Source organism: Heterocephalus glaber, unplaced genomic scaffold (assembly GCF_053883595.1).
Source record: "Heterocephalus glaber isolate CG9 unplaced genomic scaffold, H.glaber_assembly_v1.0 deba00001509, whole genome shotgun sequence".
Classification (NCBI taxonomy): domain Eukaryota; kingdom Metazoa; phylum Chordata; class Mammalia; order Rodentia; family Bathyergidae; genus Heterocephalus; species Heterocephalus glaber.
Genome location: NW_028258325.1, coordinates 41,425,633 through 41,441,484, shown reverse-complemented (window position 1 = coordinate 41,441,484; position 15,852 = coordinate 41,425,633). Strand labels below are relative to the sequence as shown.

The 15,852-nt window shown below is 39.9% G+C and overlaps 1 protein-coding gene across 2 annotated transcripts in view; it reads right to left on the bottom strand.

Moving 5' to 3' along the window:
- Cwh43 (cell wall biogenesis 43 C-terminal homolog) overlaps positions 1-14,455 on the bottom strand; it is a 139,851-nt gene extending 125,396 nt beyond the window's left edge. Inside the window, exons 1-2 of one of the 2 annotated variants that reach the window (XM_087187616.1) lie at positions 12,541-14,455; positions 11,679-11,863 (exon numbers count right to left, since the gene is read on the bottom strand). The gene's annotated coding sequence lies outside the window, so the exon portion shown is untranslated. Of the gene's footprint in view, positions 1-11,678 lie in introns of both variants that reach the window. The other variant, XM_087187615.1, reaches the window with a different exon arrangement.
- Between the last annotated feature and the right edge of the window lie 1,397 nt (positions 14,456-15,852).

Below are 15,852 nucleotides of genomic sequence, written 5' to 3'. Positions count from 1 at the left end.
GTGGTCTATTTTAGAGAATGACCCATGTGCGGCTGAAAAGAATGTGTATTCTGATTTTGTGGGGTGGAACACTCTGTAAACAGCTATTAAGTTCATTTGTTTAATAGCTTGGTTCAATTCTAGCATTTTGTTTTTAATTTTTTGTCTAGATGATCTGTCTAATTGTGATAAAGGAGTATTAAGATCCCCCACTTCAATTGTATTAGAGCTTATTTGGTTTTTCATGTCCATTAATATTTGTTTTGTATAGTTGGGGGCATTCGTATTTGGTGCATATATATTTATGATTGTCATCTCTTCCTCTTGGACCGTTCCCTTCAAAAGGATGAAGATACCTTCTTTAATAAATGGTATTGGGGAAACTAGCTATCTGTATGCAGAAGATTGAATTGAGACCCATATCTCCTACAATTTACTAAACTAAAATCAAAATGGATCAAAGAACTAAATGTTAAAACAGAAACAACCTATTGGAAGATAAAATAAGTGAAACTCGTTGTTTTTTTTTTTGGTCCCAGGGATCAAACTCGGGTCCTTGCACTTGCAAAGCAGGTGGCGGAACCACTGAGCTAAATCCCCAGCCCCAAGTAAGTGAAACTCTTGAAGACATAGGTGTAGACAAGGTCTTTCTGAACACGATCCCACTGGCACAAGAAACAACAACAAGAATCAACAAATGGGATTGTATCAAATCAAAATATTTCTTCATAGCAAAGGAAGCAACAAAGTGAAGAAACAACCTACAGAGTGGGGAAAAGTTTTACCAGCTACACCTCAGACACCTGAGACTATACCTAGAATTTATAAAGAACTCAAAAAGAATAGACCCCTCAAAATAAAAGACCCAATCAAAATCTGAGGCTGTGAGGAAAAAAGAAACCCTGCTACACTGTGTATAGGAATATAAACTAGTACAACCAATAAGACAATCATTATGGAAATTTCTCAAAACACTAAAAATAGAAATTCCTTTTGACCCCCTATTCCCTTTCCAGGATCTTCCCAAAAGAGTTAAAAGACATCATATTACAGAGATAAATGCATACTTATGTTTATAGCAGCACAGCTCATAATAGCTAAATCTTGGAAGTAGCCTAGATGTCCATCAACAAATGAATGGATGAAGAAAATTTAGTACTTATATACAATGGAATACTACTCTTTCTTTTTTATGAGAAACCCAAAGTATAAATAATTTAATGAGCGAAATAACAGGTGGGGAGATGGATCTTTTGCAAAAGTGAAGGGTACCAAGAGATGGGGGGAAGGAAGAATGAGGGGAGGGGAAGGAAATGTGAAAAGAATTACGCTGTGCTGTGTGCTTGCACCATCTCACCACGATGACTACAACCATTACGTACTGCAAAGATGTACTAAAAAAAAAGACATGAAAGGGAATGTGTCATTTTGGCTCCATAAACTAAAGAAGGGAACATTTTCAATACAGTGAAAGTAGAATAAGAGACTTTCGAGAAATGTCCAGTTCACATTCTAATATAACACTAGGGTTTTCTTTCATTTAGACTTAAAAGCAAGATCACCATCTCAGTGTTAGGAAGGGAATTAGATACTAGTGGGCCTGATGGCCCAAGAGCAGGTTCAAAATAGCATTTGTCACCAGTTAAATGAAGAAAGATGTCAATGTATAATGCGTTTATAATCGTTTCTTAGGTCTCATGCCTAAAGCAATCCCACAGGACACAATGACATTTCCAGTTTTCACATTGGGCACAGTCCTTCTGATACCTGGCCACCTGGCCATTAGTTCCAGAGCAAAGCATTCCTGGCTGCCATGGCCTCAGCCCACTGATACCAGCAAAGGAAAACTCTTTAAAGACCCTCCTGCCTTGGGCTGGGAGCTGGTTTAAATTAAGAACTCATCTTTCATAAATTTCTTACATGATTAAAGCCTCTGAGGAAACACAGACCATTGAAAAATAACAGAAAGACATTTTGCAATTGCAAAGTAAGTTCTGAGTAAAAATGTTGATAAGCATCATAATCATCCTAATTCCCTGAGCCCTGGGATTAACTTTTGTGTGCATAAAAAGATATCCAAACTTGTACTTGGTACAGATGCCTTTGTGGCTCTGCCTTCCTTTTCTCTTGGAGGCATCTCTCTATATATATCTATTGTATAACAAATCTACCAAAGAACCAAGGACCAAGGAAGTAAAGGGCTGGTTCCTTGCTGCCTAACGACCTGTCTTCCTAGTGACATTAGTGCAGGTTTTTATTTTGTTTTGTTTCTAAAGACATAGAACACATACCTATAAAATCAAGAAAATGCATTTTGAGATGTTAGTCCATCATTCAGCAGTTTCTTTGGTAGAACACCTTTACATGTTCATCCTCCTAACATTTCCTGTGAGATCTGGGTCCAAGGGGCTGTCATCATTCCTGAGTGTATAGTGACCAGCATGGCACAGTCCCAACAAGGAGGAGCCTGTGGCCAAGTGCTCAGATGTTCACAGCCCAGATGTGCCAAACACTGCAGGGGACAGGAGCTAAGCTCTGCAAGGATGAGCAGACTGGCAGGGGCCTGGCTGTTGAGGTCTATTGGTATATTGTGGTCCACGTTCACCTTCCGAAGCCCCTGTTTTCCCACCTGTAGAGAGAAGCTGACATGTTTATATCAAACGATTGCATCAATACTCTAACTGGTCTGACTTGAGAGAAACACATGAAATGTAATTTACATCATGTTTGGAGTCAGTTCTTTCAGAAGACTGTGACCAAACTTATAAATTTCTAGAAGGATTTACTAAATCCAAGAATTCCATTAGCATTATCAGATTTTTCATTCACTTATTTAATATGATATATCATTATTGACTCATGCTTCTCAATCTAGGATACACAACAGGGTAGGCAGCAGTGGATCAGAAAGAAGGTGCACAAGTGCAACAATTCAGCACTTCTCAGAGCATCAAGTTTACTCCGTGTAAGCAATACATAATATTTTAATGTTTTAACTATCAGGATGCTACAGAGAAGAAAACAAAGTACATACAATGTTTTAGGATAAAGCATTTTAAGCTCCTCATAGATTTCTCTGATAATGTTTTCCAGGATTGAGGAAAAATTTGATCATTCTCTTTTGCCACTCATTGAACAATTGTTGAGTTGCGCGGAACACAGGCCAAATCAGCCCACTGCAGAAAGGCAGGTCTGTGCATGCCCTACCGAGGTCCTGAGTCCCGCGGAAGATGCCTAATCACCCCACTGCAGACAGGCAGGTCTGCCCACACCTCACGAAGGTCCCCAGTCACACTGAACACACGCCGAATCAGCCCGCTGCAGACAGGCAGGTCTGTGCACACCCTACCGAGGTCCTGAGTCACGCAGAAGACACCGAATCACCCCGCTGCAGACAGGCAGCCACCTGATTCCACATTATAAAGATGCAGAGGACACCAGACCACCAGACCAAGGTACACAGTCCCGCTGCTCCCAGGCCAGAGGTAGGGGCTTCTGAGCCACCATCCCACTGCTCCTGGTCCAGAGGAAGGGGCTTCTCAGTCACCATCACTCCCGCTGCTCGCAGGCCAGATGAAAGGGCTTTAGGGCCACCCTCTGTTCCACAGCTCCTGCCCCAGAGGAAGGGGCTTCTGGGCCACCATCCCTCCCACCACTCCCAGCCTAGAGGTAGGGGCTTCTGAGCTGCCATCCCACTGCCCTGGTCCAGAGGAAGGGGCTTCCCGGCCACCATCCCTCCCGCTGCTGCCAGCCCACAGGAAAGGGCTTTTGGGTCACCATCCCTACCACTGCTCCCAGCCCCTGTCCCACCTCACCCAGCTCAGAGGAGGTCATCCGTGCAGGCACTAACAGCCCCCCGCCCCAGTCGAAATGAGAAAACACGTAAATAAGTCTCAAAACCAGACTTCAGATCACCTACAGCAACCCCAAAAGGAAATGAGATGGAACACTCTGATACTCAACCACCTAGACCCACTGAACTGGCAACAAAAGGGGATCTGGAAAAAATAAAATCAGAAATAATTTCTCAGATAACAGGAGAAATTGTGCCCCTAGTGCAAGACATGATTAATAAATCTAGAGAGGAGCTGAGGAACATGATGGAATCCCAACATAAGAAACAAATGGAATCCATAAAACAGATGCAAATAGACTTCCAGGACATGAAAAACTCCATTGAAAGTCTACACAGCAGAATGAGCCAATGTGAGGACAGAATTTCAGATATAGAAGATAAGATTGCAATTAGTGACCAGGAAAAGAAAAATTGCTTCAAAATTATAAGGGAACATGAGAAATTAATCCAGCAGCTGCTAGATGATGCAAAAAAGAATAACATAAGACTGATTGGGCTCAATGAAGAAACAGGAGAGGGTGCAGATGACATAAAAAACCTCTTCACAGAAATAATGGCAGAAAACTTCCCAAGCAGGGGAAAAGAGCTTGACATACAGATAAGTGAGGCATATAGGACTCCAAATAGCCTTGATCAAAAAAAATCTACACATAGGCATATCATTGTTAAGATTCCAGAAACACAACAGAAGAACAAAGTTCTCCAAGCAGTCAGAGAAAAGAAACAAATCACTTACAAAGGAAAGCCCATCAGAATCACAGCAGACTTCTCAACACAAACCAGCAAGACAAGAAGAGCTTGGAGTGACATATTCCAAGCCCTAAAAGAAAACAGCCTCCAACCCAGATTGATGTACCCTGCAAAACTAGCTTTCAAAATGGATGCAGAAATAAGATACTTTCATGACAAAGAGCACCTTAGGAACTTGGTGAATACCAAACCAGCACTCCAAAGAATTTTACACAATATCCTAGGAACAGATATTGAGGATCACAACCCCAGGAAGCAAAGCAGAATGAACCCATCTGGCATGACAAGAAATTAAATGTAAAGGGAGAGAACCCAACAAAAAGAAAAAGTCATGGCAATGACAAGTCAATACGTTTCAGTTATAACTATCAACGTTAATGGTCTCAATTCACCAATCAAAAGAAACAGACTGGCAGAATGGGTCAAGAAGCAAAACCCAACACTACACTGCATACAAGAAACACACTTAATTCAAAAGGAAACTCATAGACTGAAAGTTAAAGGGTGGAAAACAATACTCCCTGTGAAAGAACCTGAAAAAAAGCACGAGTAGCTATCCTCTTGGCAGATCAAGTAGATTTCAAACTAACACTGATTAAGAGAGATGAAGAAGGACACTACATCCTTGTAAAGGGAAGAATCCAAGAGGAAGAGATGACAATCATAAATATCTATGCAACAAACACTAGTGCACCCAACTATATAAAACAAATACTAACGGACATGAAAAGTCATATATGCACTAATACAATTGTAGTGGGGGACCTCAACACCCCACTGTCACAAATAGATAGATCAACTAGACTAAAAATAAGTAATGAAATACTAGAACTCAACCGAACTCTTGAACAAATGAACTTAACAGATGTTTACAGAGTCTTCCACCCCACAAAATCAGAATACACATTCTTCTCAGCTGCACATGGCTCATTCTCAAAAATAGACCACATACTCACAAATAGAACATGTTTAAAAAAGTGCAAAGGAATTGAAGTTATCCCCTGTACATTATCAGACCATAGTGCAATGAAATTGGAGATCCATAGCAAAAGAAACTCAAAAAATTTCATAAACACATGGAAATTGAACAACACACTTCTGAATAACCAATGGGTCACAGAGGAAATTAAAGAAGAAATCAGACAGTTCCTTCAATTCAATGACAATGACAATACAACATATCGGAATCTATGGGACACAATGAAAGCTGTCTTACAAGGGAAATTTATAGCAGTGAATATGCATATTAGGAAAACAGAATGATCCCAATTAAACAACCTGATGCTGAACCTCAAGCTTCCAGAAAAAGAAGAGCAGGACAACCCCAAAGCTCATACAAGGGAGGAAATTATAAAGATCAGGAGAGAAATCAATGCAATGGAGACTAAGAGAATGATACAAAAAAAATCAATGAAGCCAAGAGTTGATTCTTCAAAAGAATCAACAAAATTGACAAACGCTTAGGCAACCTTATCAGAAAAAGGAAAGAAAAGGCCCAAATCCATGCAATTAGGAATGAAAAGGGTGAAATTACAACAGACCCAGCAGAAATCCAGAGGATCATCAACACCTACTTCCAGAACCTATACGCCAATAAGATGGACAACACAGAAGAAATGGACAGATTCCTAGATACATATGAATTACCAAAGTTGAACGAAGAAGACCTAAAAATTCTGAACAACCCAATATCAACCAATGAAATTGAAAATGTAATTAAAAACTTATCAACTAAGAAAAGCCCGGGCCCTGATGGCTTCACTGCTGAATTCTACAAGACATTTAGAGAGGAACTGCTGCCACTACTGTTTAAACTGTTCAATGAACTTGAAAGGGAAGCAATACTCCCAAATTCATTCCTGGAAGCAAGCATCACCTTGATCCCCAAAGCAGAGAAAGACCCAACTGAAAAAGAGAACTATAGGCCAATCTCACTAATGAACATAGATGCAAAAATCCTTCATAAGATACTGGCAAACAGAATGCAGAAGATCATCAAGATCATACACCCTGATAAAGTGGGATTCATCCCAGGGATGCAGGGATGGTTCAATATACGAAAATCGGTTAATGTAATACACTATATCAATAGAGTCAAGGACAAAAACCATATGATTATCTCCATAGATGCAGAAAAAGCATTTGACAAAATCCAACATGCATTTATGATAAAAACCCTACAAAAAATTGGAATAGATGGTCTCAAACTGATAGAAGCCATTTATGAAAAACCAACAGCCAATATCATACTAAATGGTCAAAAACTGAAATCCTTCACACTCGAATCAGGAACAAGACAAGGATGTCCACTATCACCACTCTTGTTCAATATAGTTCTGGAAACATTAGCCACAGCAATTAGACAAGAGAAAGAAATAAAAGGAATAAAGATAGGAAATGAAGAAGTCAAATTGTCATTATTTGCAGATGACATGATACTCTATATAGAAGACCCCAAGAACTCCACCAAAAGTCTTCTAGACTAAATAACCAAATTTAGTCAAGTAGCTGGATACAAGGTTAACACACAAAAATCAATAGCATTCCTCTACACCAATGACAGACTCACTGAGAGAGAAATAGGGCAAATAATTCCTTTCACAATAGCATCCAAAAAACTGAAATACCTAGGAATCATCCTAACAAAAGAGATCAAAGACCTCTTCTCTGAAAACTATGGCATTCTGAAAAGAGAGATTGAAGATGATATCTGAAAATGGACAGACATCCCCTGCTCCTGGGTAGGAAGGATTAATATAGTGAAAATGGCCATACTTCCAAAACTGCTATATAGATTTAATGCAATTCCAATTAAGATCCCAGCAGCATACTTCATAGACCTTGAGAAAACAATCCAAAAATTCATTTGGAACAAGAAGAGACCCAGAATAGCAAAAGCAATTCTAGGTAACAGAAACATGGCAGGGGGTATCACAATCCCCAACCTGCAACTCTACTACAAAGCTACTGTGATAAAAACAGCATGGTACTGGCAAAGAAACAGACCTGAGGATGAGTGGAACAGATTAGAAGATGCAGAAACAACGCCAGATACACTCAGCCATCTCATCTTTGACAAAGGAGCCAAACACCCTCACTGGAGGAAAGATAGCTTCTTTAATAAATGGTGCTGGAAAAATTGGGCTTCAACTTACCAAAGATTAAAACTAGGCCTGTATCTCTCACCATGCACTAAACTAAAATCAAAATGGATTAAAGATCTAAATATTAAAATAGAAACTCTGAACCAGTTGGAACAGAGGTTAGGTAGAACCCTTGAAGACATCAGTGTAGGAAAAGATTTTATGAACAAAACCTCAGTTGCCAGTGAACTAGCACAAACAATCAACAAATGGGATCTCTTCTTATTAAAAATCTTCTGCACAGCAAGAGAAACCACCAGCAGTGTGAAGAGACAACCCACAATGTGGGAAAAAATCTTCACCTGCTCTTCCTCAGACAAAAGGTGTACTATCTTGAATCTATAAAGAACTTAAAAAGATCAGATCTCCCAAATTTAAAGACCCAATCCGAAAATGGGCATCTGAAATGAACAGACATTTCTCACACAAAGAAGTAGAAATAGCAAATAAATACATGAAAAAATGTTCAACATCACTGGTCATTCGAGAGATGCAAATGAAAGCAATGCTGAGATTCCACTTCACTCCAGAAAGAATGGCTGCTATCATGAAATCAACCAATAACAAATGCTGGTGGGGCTGTGGGGAAAGAGGAGCCCTGCTCTACTTCTGGTGGGAGTGTAGACTGGTGCAACCCCTGTGGAAATCAGTATGGAGATACCTCAAAGAACTAGGACTGGAAGTCCCATTTGACCCTGCTATTCTGCTGCTGGGGATCTTCCCCAAAGAATTAAAAGAATCATACCACAGTGATATATGTGCACCCATGTTCATAGCAGCGCAGTTTGTAATAGCTAAAACTTGGAAACAGCCCAAATGCCCATCAACTGGAGACTGGATAAAGAAAATGTGGTTTTTTTATAAAATGGAGTACTACTCAGCCATAAAAACTGAGAAATTAGAGACATTTATAGCTAAGTGGATGCACATTGAGGCGATACTCTTAAGTGAAATAAATAGGACACACATGCGTAAATACCGAATAGTTTCTCTGGTGTAAGAAACTGAAAGTGTAAATAAGGACTAAATGTATAATAGGTAATGTGAAATAGGAAGAAAAGGGGCAAAGGGGAAGGAAGTGGGAGTGCTAGGGGAAAGGATAGAAGGGAATGGGATTAATATGAGAAAATGGAAAAATAGGAACAAAATTTTTGTAAATAGGGAGGACTGGAGGGGTTGAAGGGAGGGCTGGGCAAGGGTGAAAAAATAAGAACCAAGAGAGACTATGTAAAGGTGCAAATTTCCAATGATGAATGTCATTATATTGTATACCTAAAATGTACCAATGATTAGAATGAGTAATTGATAATGCAAAATAGAAAGAAAAGGTCCAAAGGGGTGGGGGTAGTGGAGGGGCAGGGGAAAGGAAAGAAGGGAAAGGAAAAATGATGAGAAATGGAAAAATTGGAAATAAAGTCTTTGTAAATAGGAAAGGGTGGAGGGCATGAAGGGCAGGCTAGGAATGGGGAAAAAAATAAGAACCAAGATGCATTATGTGAAGGTACAATTCCCAATGAGAAATGTAATTGTGTTGTATACCTACAATGTACCAATAAAAGAATTTAATACAAAAAAAAGAACAATTTTTGTTAAATTGTTGTTAAATAAATAAACCTTTTAAGAGATGCAAAAATATAGCCCCTGCTAAGAATACATAATCTGAGCTGAAACAGGCAAGTCCAGCAGGTTGCTCATGGAGGAAATAGATGCAAAAGTAGATTTGAAGGTGGCAAAGAAGGGTCCTTCTTATAGAGCAAAAGCTCACAACTATTAGGGTAATCGAGGCAGGTGGTCGGGAGTGACCGAGAGGGACTAGGAGAAGGACATTCTAAGTGAAAGATTAACCAAGTGACACTTAGAAAAGGAAAAATTTCAGGAAAAGAGAAGTTGTATTTGGGGTCCAGGGAGTAATCTCTTGGTCGAAAGCTGAAGTTTCCCCAAGCATTCCTCATAAAGGGACAAAGGATGTGAAATGTACCTGCCCCATAGCACAGACTCAAGTGGAGTTTGCTGGGTTAAATGCATAGGACGAGATAGATGTGATCATGTCCTTCACTGCTCCCTGGCAAGTTAAAACCAGTTCAGCACCAGAGTCTGCCCCGCAGGGTTTCCAGTTTGCTTGCCTCTTCACACCTCTCCCCTCCCTGTTTTATCTTTCCCATTCCAACACAGTCAGAGAAAAATCTTGCAATTCCAGCCACATGTGAGCTTTGTTATGTGTACTTAAACCCAGGAGTAGTCCTGTGTGGTGACTCAGCCAGAGGGTGTAGCAACTTGTTCTGTGTGAAAGTTTTTTTGTGTGCATTACCCTTGACAAATTTGTATTTTTTTTTTTATGTCTCTGTAGTTTGCTTGAGTGCTCACTCATCTTGGGAATTGTCTAAATTAATTTCATTTCCTATGCTTGGCACCCAATCTCTGAACCAATTGAGAAATACAAAATATCAAGCGAGATTAAAAATGTAGTAGCTTAGTTCCTGCTACAAACCAAAGGGGAGCACTGCGGTTTAGATATGAAGCAATAATGGATATCCTAGCAACTGGCAAGAATTAAGGTGACTCACCCACTCAGTCACAGGCAGCCCTGGAAAACCACAGGCCTCACCCATAGGTGCAGAGTGTATGCATGGCCAATTAGGGCACAGAGCACACGCTCTGGGCAGAATGATAGCAAAGACAGAAATGGAGCAATTTGGTTCTCATCATACCAGCACCTCCTGGGGGAGACTTGAGCAAAGTGGTAGTATGAGAGGCCAGACACTACCCTTGTGATTGTCCTAGGAGCCCTTGTGACAAGTCTGGCCATGCATCTACTGGGTCATCAACATAATAGGCATTTTCCTAAGGCCAGCTTTAAACAAGAGGCCCACTGGGAGCAGGTGCTCGGTTCCTCCAGCTGGTCCTCATGTGGAAGGGGAGGCTGCAGTACACATTGTTATTTGGCCAGCTCCCTTTAGTTATGAAGTATTTTGTCCTGGAGGAGCTGAAGAAGGAGGAAATGGTGTATTAGGAGGAATCCTGGTGCTGTTCCTCCCAGAGATCTCTGAAATGCAAAAGCAAGTCTCTGGAGGGGCCCCCGGAATGAATTTACATATGGAGCCCAGGGCCTTTGGGGAGAGAATGAACCAGGGCCCCTATACCTGTTTCACAAATCTGAAAATTCAAAACTGGCTGGTGACAATAGTATTGAAGTTTTTCCAGAGACAATGACATTTGGGAATCAAAACAGGTAATAATAAAAAGGATTTCTTTACTTGTAATTTAAATTATTTTAAAGATAATCCTTTCCCCTAGAAGGTGACAAATTTTCAACAATAAAAAAACCTAATGGTACAAGGATGCTTTTGCCTATTAATATATATGCATACGCCTACAATATTACCTGGACAATACTCAATCAGTGATAACCACCATGAAGAAGGACATAAGGAAATTATGTACTAAAACAAATATCAATTAATAATATGCATAAGATTGAATTAGAATGATTATTTGGCCCATTTACTCAAACTAAAACTTTGCAGCCTAGTGGCACACACATAAAATATGATCACATTGATTACAACTAATTTTCTCAAGTTGTTTTTCATTTTTGTTTTTACTGGGGGTTGAACCCAGGGCCTTTGTACTGAGCTACATCACCAGCCCTCCAAAAATTTTTTGTTGTTGTTGTTTTGAGACAGATTCTCACTAAGTCACTAAATTGCCCAAAATGGGCTAGAACTCGTGATCCTCTTATCTCAGACTCCAAGAGTGCTGACCCAAAGTCAAATTGTTAAAATGTACTTTTAAAAAAAAATTTTCTAGTTCTGAATTTTCTCTATTTTAAACTGACTTTCCTTCCACCCAATATACATTAAAGCAGTTTTCTGCACAGATAGAAACAGCAGAAATACAACCTTGTCCCCAAACCCTGGCCCCTCCTGGGGAATAGAGGACTTAAGACTTACAGTGACAGGTTTCCCGTGGAACTAACCATCCTTTTAGGGGCTCCAGCGAGGTACTTATGTGGTCACGTGGTTACACAGAATTTTCAACACAATTAGCCACAATTGTCTCCTTGCACTCCAGCTCCCTATCTGTCACGTTTTCCTCATGTTAAGGGCATTATAGTGGCCATAGGCAGTTTGGGGTCCTGAGAAGGAGAAATCCAAAAGGGGGCATGCTATTTTAGCTGCAATTTAAAGTTGTTTTGGAAAGTTTCATGAATTGGGTGAGAAGCAACAGACATCATTTGACTTCTTATTTTACTTATTTAAAAAACTAAAAGAAAATTCAGATAAAAATCAATGGGATGGGCTGGGGATTTAGCTCAGTGGTTCTGGCGCCTGCCTGGCAAGCACAAGGTCCTGAGTTTGATCCCCATATCCCTCCCCAAAAAAATCAATGGGATGTAAAACAGGAGTAGTTACTATGAAGAACTGAATCACGAGAAGTTAGTCTGATATGGAGAAGCAAATTGTGTCTCAAAAAATTGGGATCATCCTAAAGGCGGTAATTCATCAAAAGAAAGAAATAAACTTCAAATACAAATAATAAATGTTTCTGGATTTTTCGGTGATCCCATTAATGAAGAAAAGTAAGTAATGTGAATATATAAAAAATTAAAATTTCTTGCTAATTTGACACAAAACGGTGCCATCTGAAACGCTAACAAAAATTAGCATTCTACTACATGGCGGACACAGATATAAGCTAGTTAGTAAATGTTGTCAGTTCAAAGAGTATCTGAAATTATGTAAGAAAATTGTGTAAGAAAACATTCTGGAAAAAAAAAGAAAAGAAAACATTCTTAAATCTTATAGCACATACCTGAATGGTAGTGATTTCCCCGAATTTGACTGCAAACCTTAAAATGCTTGCTACCAGTGAATTGTGAAGTTGAGGGAAATTCTCAACTGTTAATAGTAATCTGTTATGAAAACAAAATCAAGAAGTTTTGTTTCAGTCAGAGAAATCCAACCCAGGGCCTTGCACGTGCTAGGCTAAGGTTCTACCACTGAGCTATATCCCCACCCCAGAAATTTTCCTCTTAATGTAAAGGGGAAAGAGTGTTAGAGAGGTGAGTGAGACCATTAATTTATGTTTTTAAATTTCATTTTTCTCTGTTATGTAGTGTTTGTGCTAGTCACAAGCCTTTTCAAATATATAATCTGTTGACATTTCTTAGTCCAAAATACCTATTATCTTCTATATCTGATTTTGTAGTTATAATTCAGTACTCTTTCATTTTAAAAAGATGGTCATTAAAACTGAATAAGCCACAGGTCCCACAGAGTCTGGACCTGTCTCTGGATATGTCAAATGGCAGGGTATTTTCATAATAGGAAAAAATAGGGCCTGTGTTTTTTGAGACCTTTGGGAGTCACTACTGTGGCCACCTGAATGTGGGCTGTACTTGTCTTGACCAGCAGGTGGCAGTGCGACAGAGCGATTCCAAATGCTAGCCTGTTTGCCTTCAAAAGCAGCAGCAAGATTAAAGGTTATTTTTGTACACTTCCTGGTACCAGATGTTTCCCAGTGGTGTTTTGGAATATTTTAGATGAAAAATGCATTAATAAAGATAAGAATCATCAATATAGCTTCCATATATTTAAAATATATATACAATTAGTAGCATGCAGATCCTTACCCATGATATAATTATTTGGTTTTACCATTACCAACACTGCTTCAGAGTTTTACTGTATCAAAACTAGTTTCTCCTAAAGCGTATCTTTTTGCTCATTACCCTGCAGGAGAGGCCATTGTGCTTCCACCTAAGAACAACTCTCGTAATCTTGAAAAGTAAATGCCAATTTGCAGGATCTGTTAGAAGTAAAACTAAAAGCAATTCATGTCAGTAAGAATAGCCAAAGCCATCCTCACAGTAACATGGACATTAGTAAGCAGAAAGGTCACAGTCAAAGTCCTTCCCAACACTGATACCCAAGACCCTAGCAATAACTACCATCTGTAATATTCAGCATGTCCATGGACATTGCTCTGTGCCTGTGCCAGACATTGTTCCAAGTTTTTCACGTTATTTTATTAACATGAATAATGCTCCCCAAATATCCCTTGAAGTGATACTGTTATTGCTGTTGTTTTCATATGAGAAAACTGGGCCATAGAGACATTAAATAACTTCCTGCTACACTTTGGATGCTTAACCAAAGGTCCATGTGTGAAACGCTTGGTCTCCAGCCCGTGGTGCTCCTGGGAGGTGGTAAAATCTTGCCCTAGGGCCGGGGATTTAGCTCAGTGGTTCCACCACCTACCTCAGAACCGCAAGGTCCCGAATTCAATCCTCAGTACCAAAAAAAAAAAAACAACGAAAAACCTTGCCCTATTGAAAGGTCACTGGGGCATGTTTTTGAAGGAAACAATGGAACCCCAGCTCCTTCCTCTTCCTCTGTCTTTTGCTTCCTAGTGATGGAATGAACAGTTCTGTCTGCCACTCATTCCAGCCAGATGCTGCATGGGCACAGACCCAAAGGTAATAGGGCCAGCTCATCATGGACTGGAACTCCACAGCCACAAGCCAAAATAAATCCTTACTCCGTGTAACCCGATTATCTCAGGTATAGGTCACAGTGACAGAAAGCTGACTAGCACACGCACCTAAAGTCACCCAGTAAGCAATATAGCCAGCTTTGGCTCCCAGCAGCCTGGCTCCCAAACTGGGGCACTCAGCTACCAGGCTACACAGCCTTTTGCTCCAAGTCCAGTATTTTGCTCCCTTCCCATGAGAACATCATTATTAAAAGATTAATAACACATACTCAAAGAACAGCAATATTTAAAAAAAAAAAAAGAACAGCAATACTGTAATGTTCCAGTCATTGAACAATGACAAAAGATATAACTCTTAAGTTTGAGACTCCTCTCCGTGGTAAAAAGGCTGCATTGCCCAAGAGGGAAGGAGAGAGAAATGTGTTTCACTCACTTTCTCCCAACGTGATTAACCAAGACAGCTAACAGCTCTACAGCTTCACGTTAAGATTGCTTCCTCTCTTGGCCAGGGATTTAGCTCAGCGGTTTTGCCGCCTGCTGCGCAAGCACAAGGACCCGAGTTTGATCCCCAGTACCAAAAAAAAAAAGATTGCTTCCTCTCTGCTCCCCCTGAGTTATCCAGAGACGCTCCTTTTCATGCTGGGAAACTCTCAAAAAGACTGGACTGGATTTGCATTCCTTACACCCTAATCCTCCACTCACTCCTCAGGCCCTAGTATGCATTTTGCGCTCTGAGATCCTGGGCAGCCAGTCTCAGGGAGGCCACCATTAACCTCCAATCCAACCTCCCAGCTAAATCCACTTCTCCCACCCTCTCCCTTCAGCTTCCACAATCTCCCTCTGAACCTCCTCAGACATCTCCACCCTGTCTTCCTAGCCTGCCTGGCTCATTCCCTCCTCTGCCTTTCTAATAGTTGTACTGGAATTGGTTGATGATCTAGTTAGCTAGAAAATAGCCATTATTTATATTTGTGTATTATTTTGAATAGCTCTTAATTAATAAAGTCTGTACTTGTTTCTGGTAAATTGACACACATTTCTGTTACTTATTTCTATTTGTCTCCCTCTCCCCCACATACACAACAATGCAAATGTTCAAAATGTCAGGAACTTAGTCTGACTTATACACTGCTGTGTGCTGAGTCTAAAGCACTGTTTAAGATTTGTTGACTAACTGATTAAGAAATAAATGGATGCTATATTTAATTTTAATAGACTATAAATTGTAAAAAACATACAGTCTGACATAAACCAATATATTTAAGAAATTTGTTGAATTATACCCTGGATGGTCCAATATTTGTAGGTACTCCATTTTTTTTTTTTTTACAGTTGACAGCAGTCGTGTGCTTCAAAACAGGTAGTACAGATTGCTTTCAATATTCTTAACACAAAGAAATGATATATGTGTGCAGTAGTGATCTGATCATTACACACTGGATATATGCCTCAAAATGTCACACGGTATCTCTTTTAACATATATTTTTGGAAAAGTACATGAGAGACCTATCAGACAACTTCAGTACAGAGAGTCCTTGCCTTATGAAGGAGTTACATCCTGACAAACCCATCAGAAGTTGAAAACACTGTAGCAGAACACCAGAGCTTGGCAACACAGGGCACTGTGA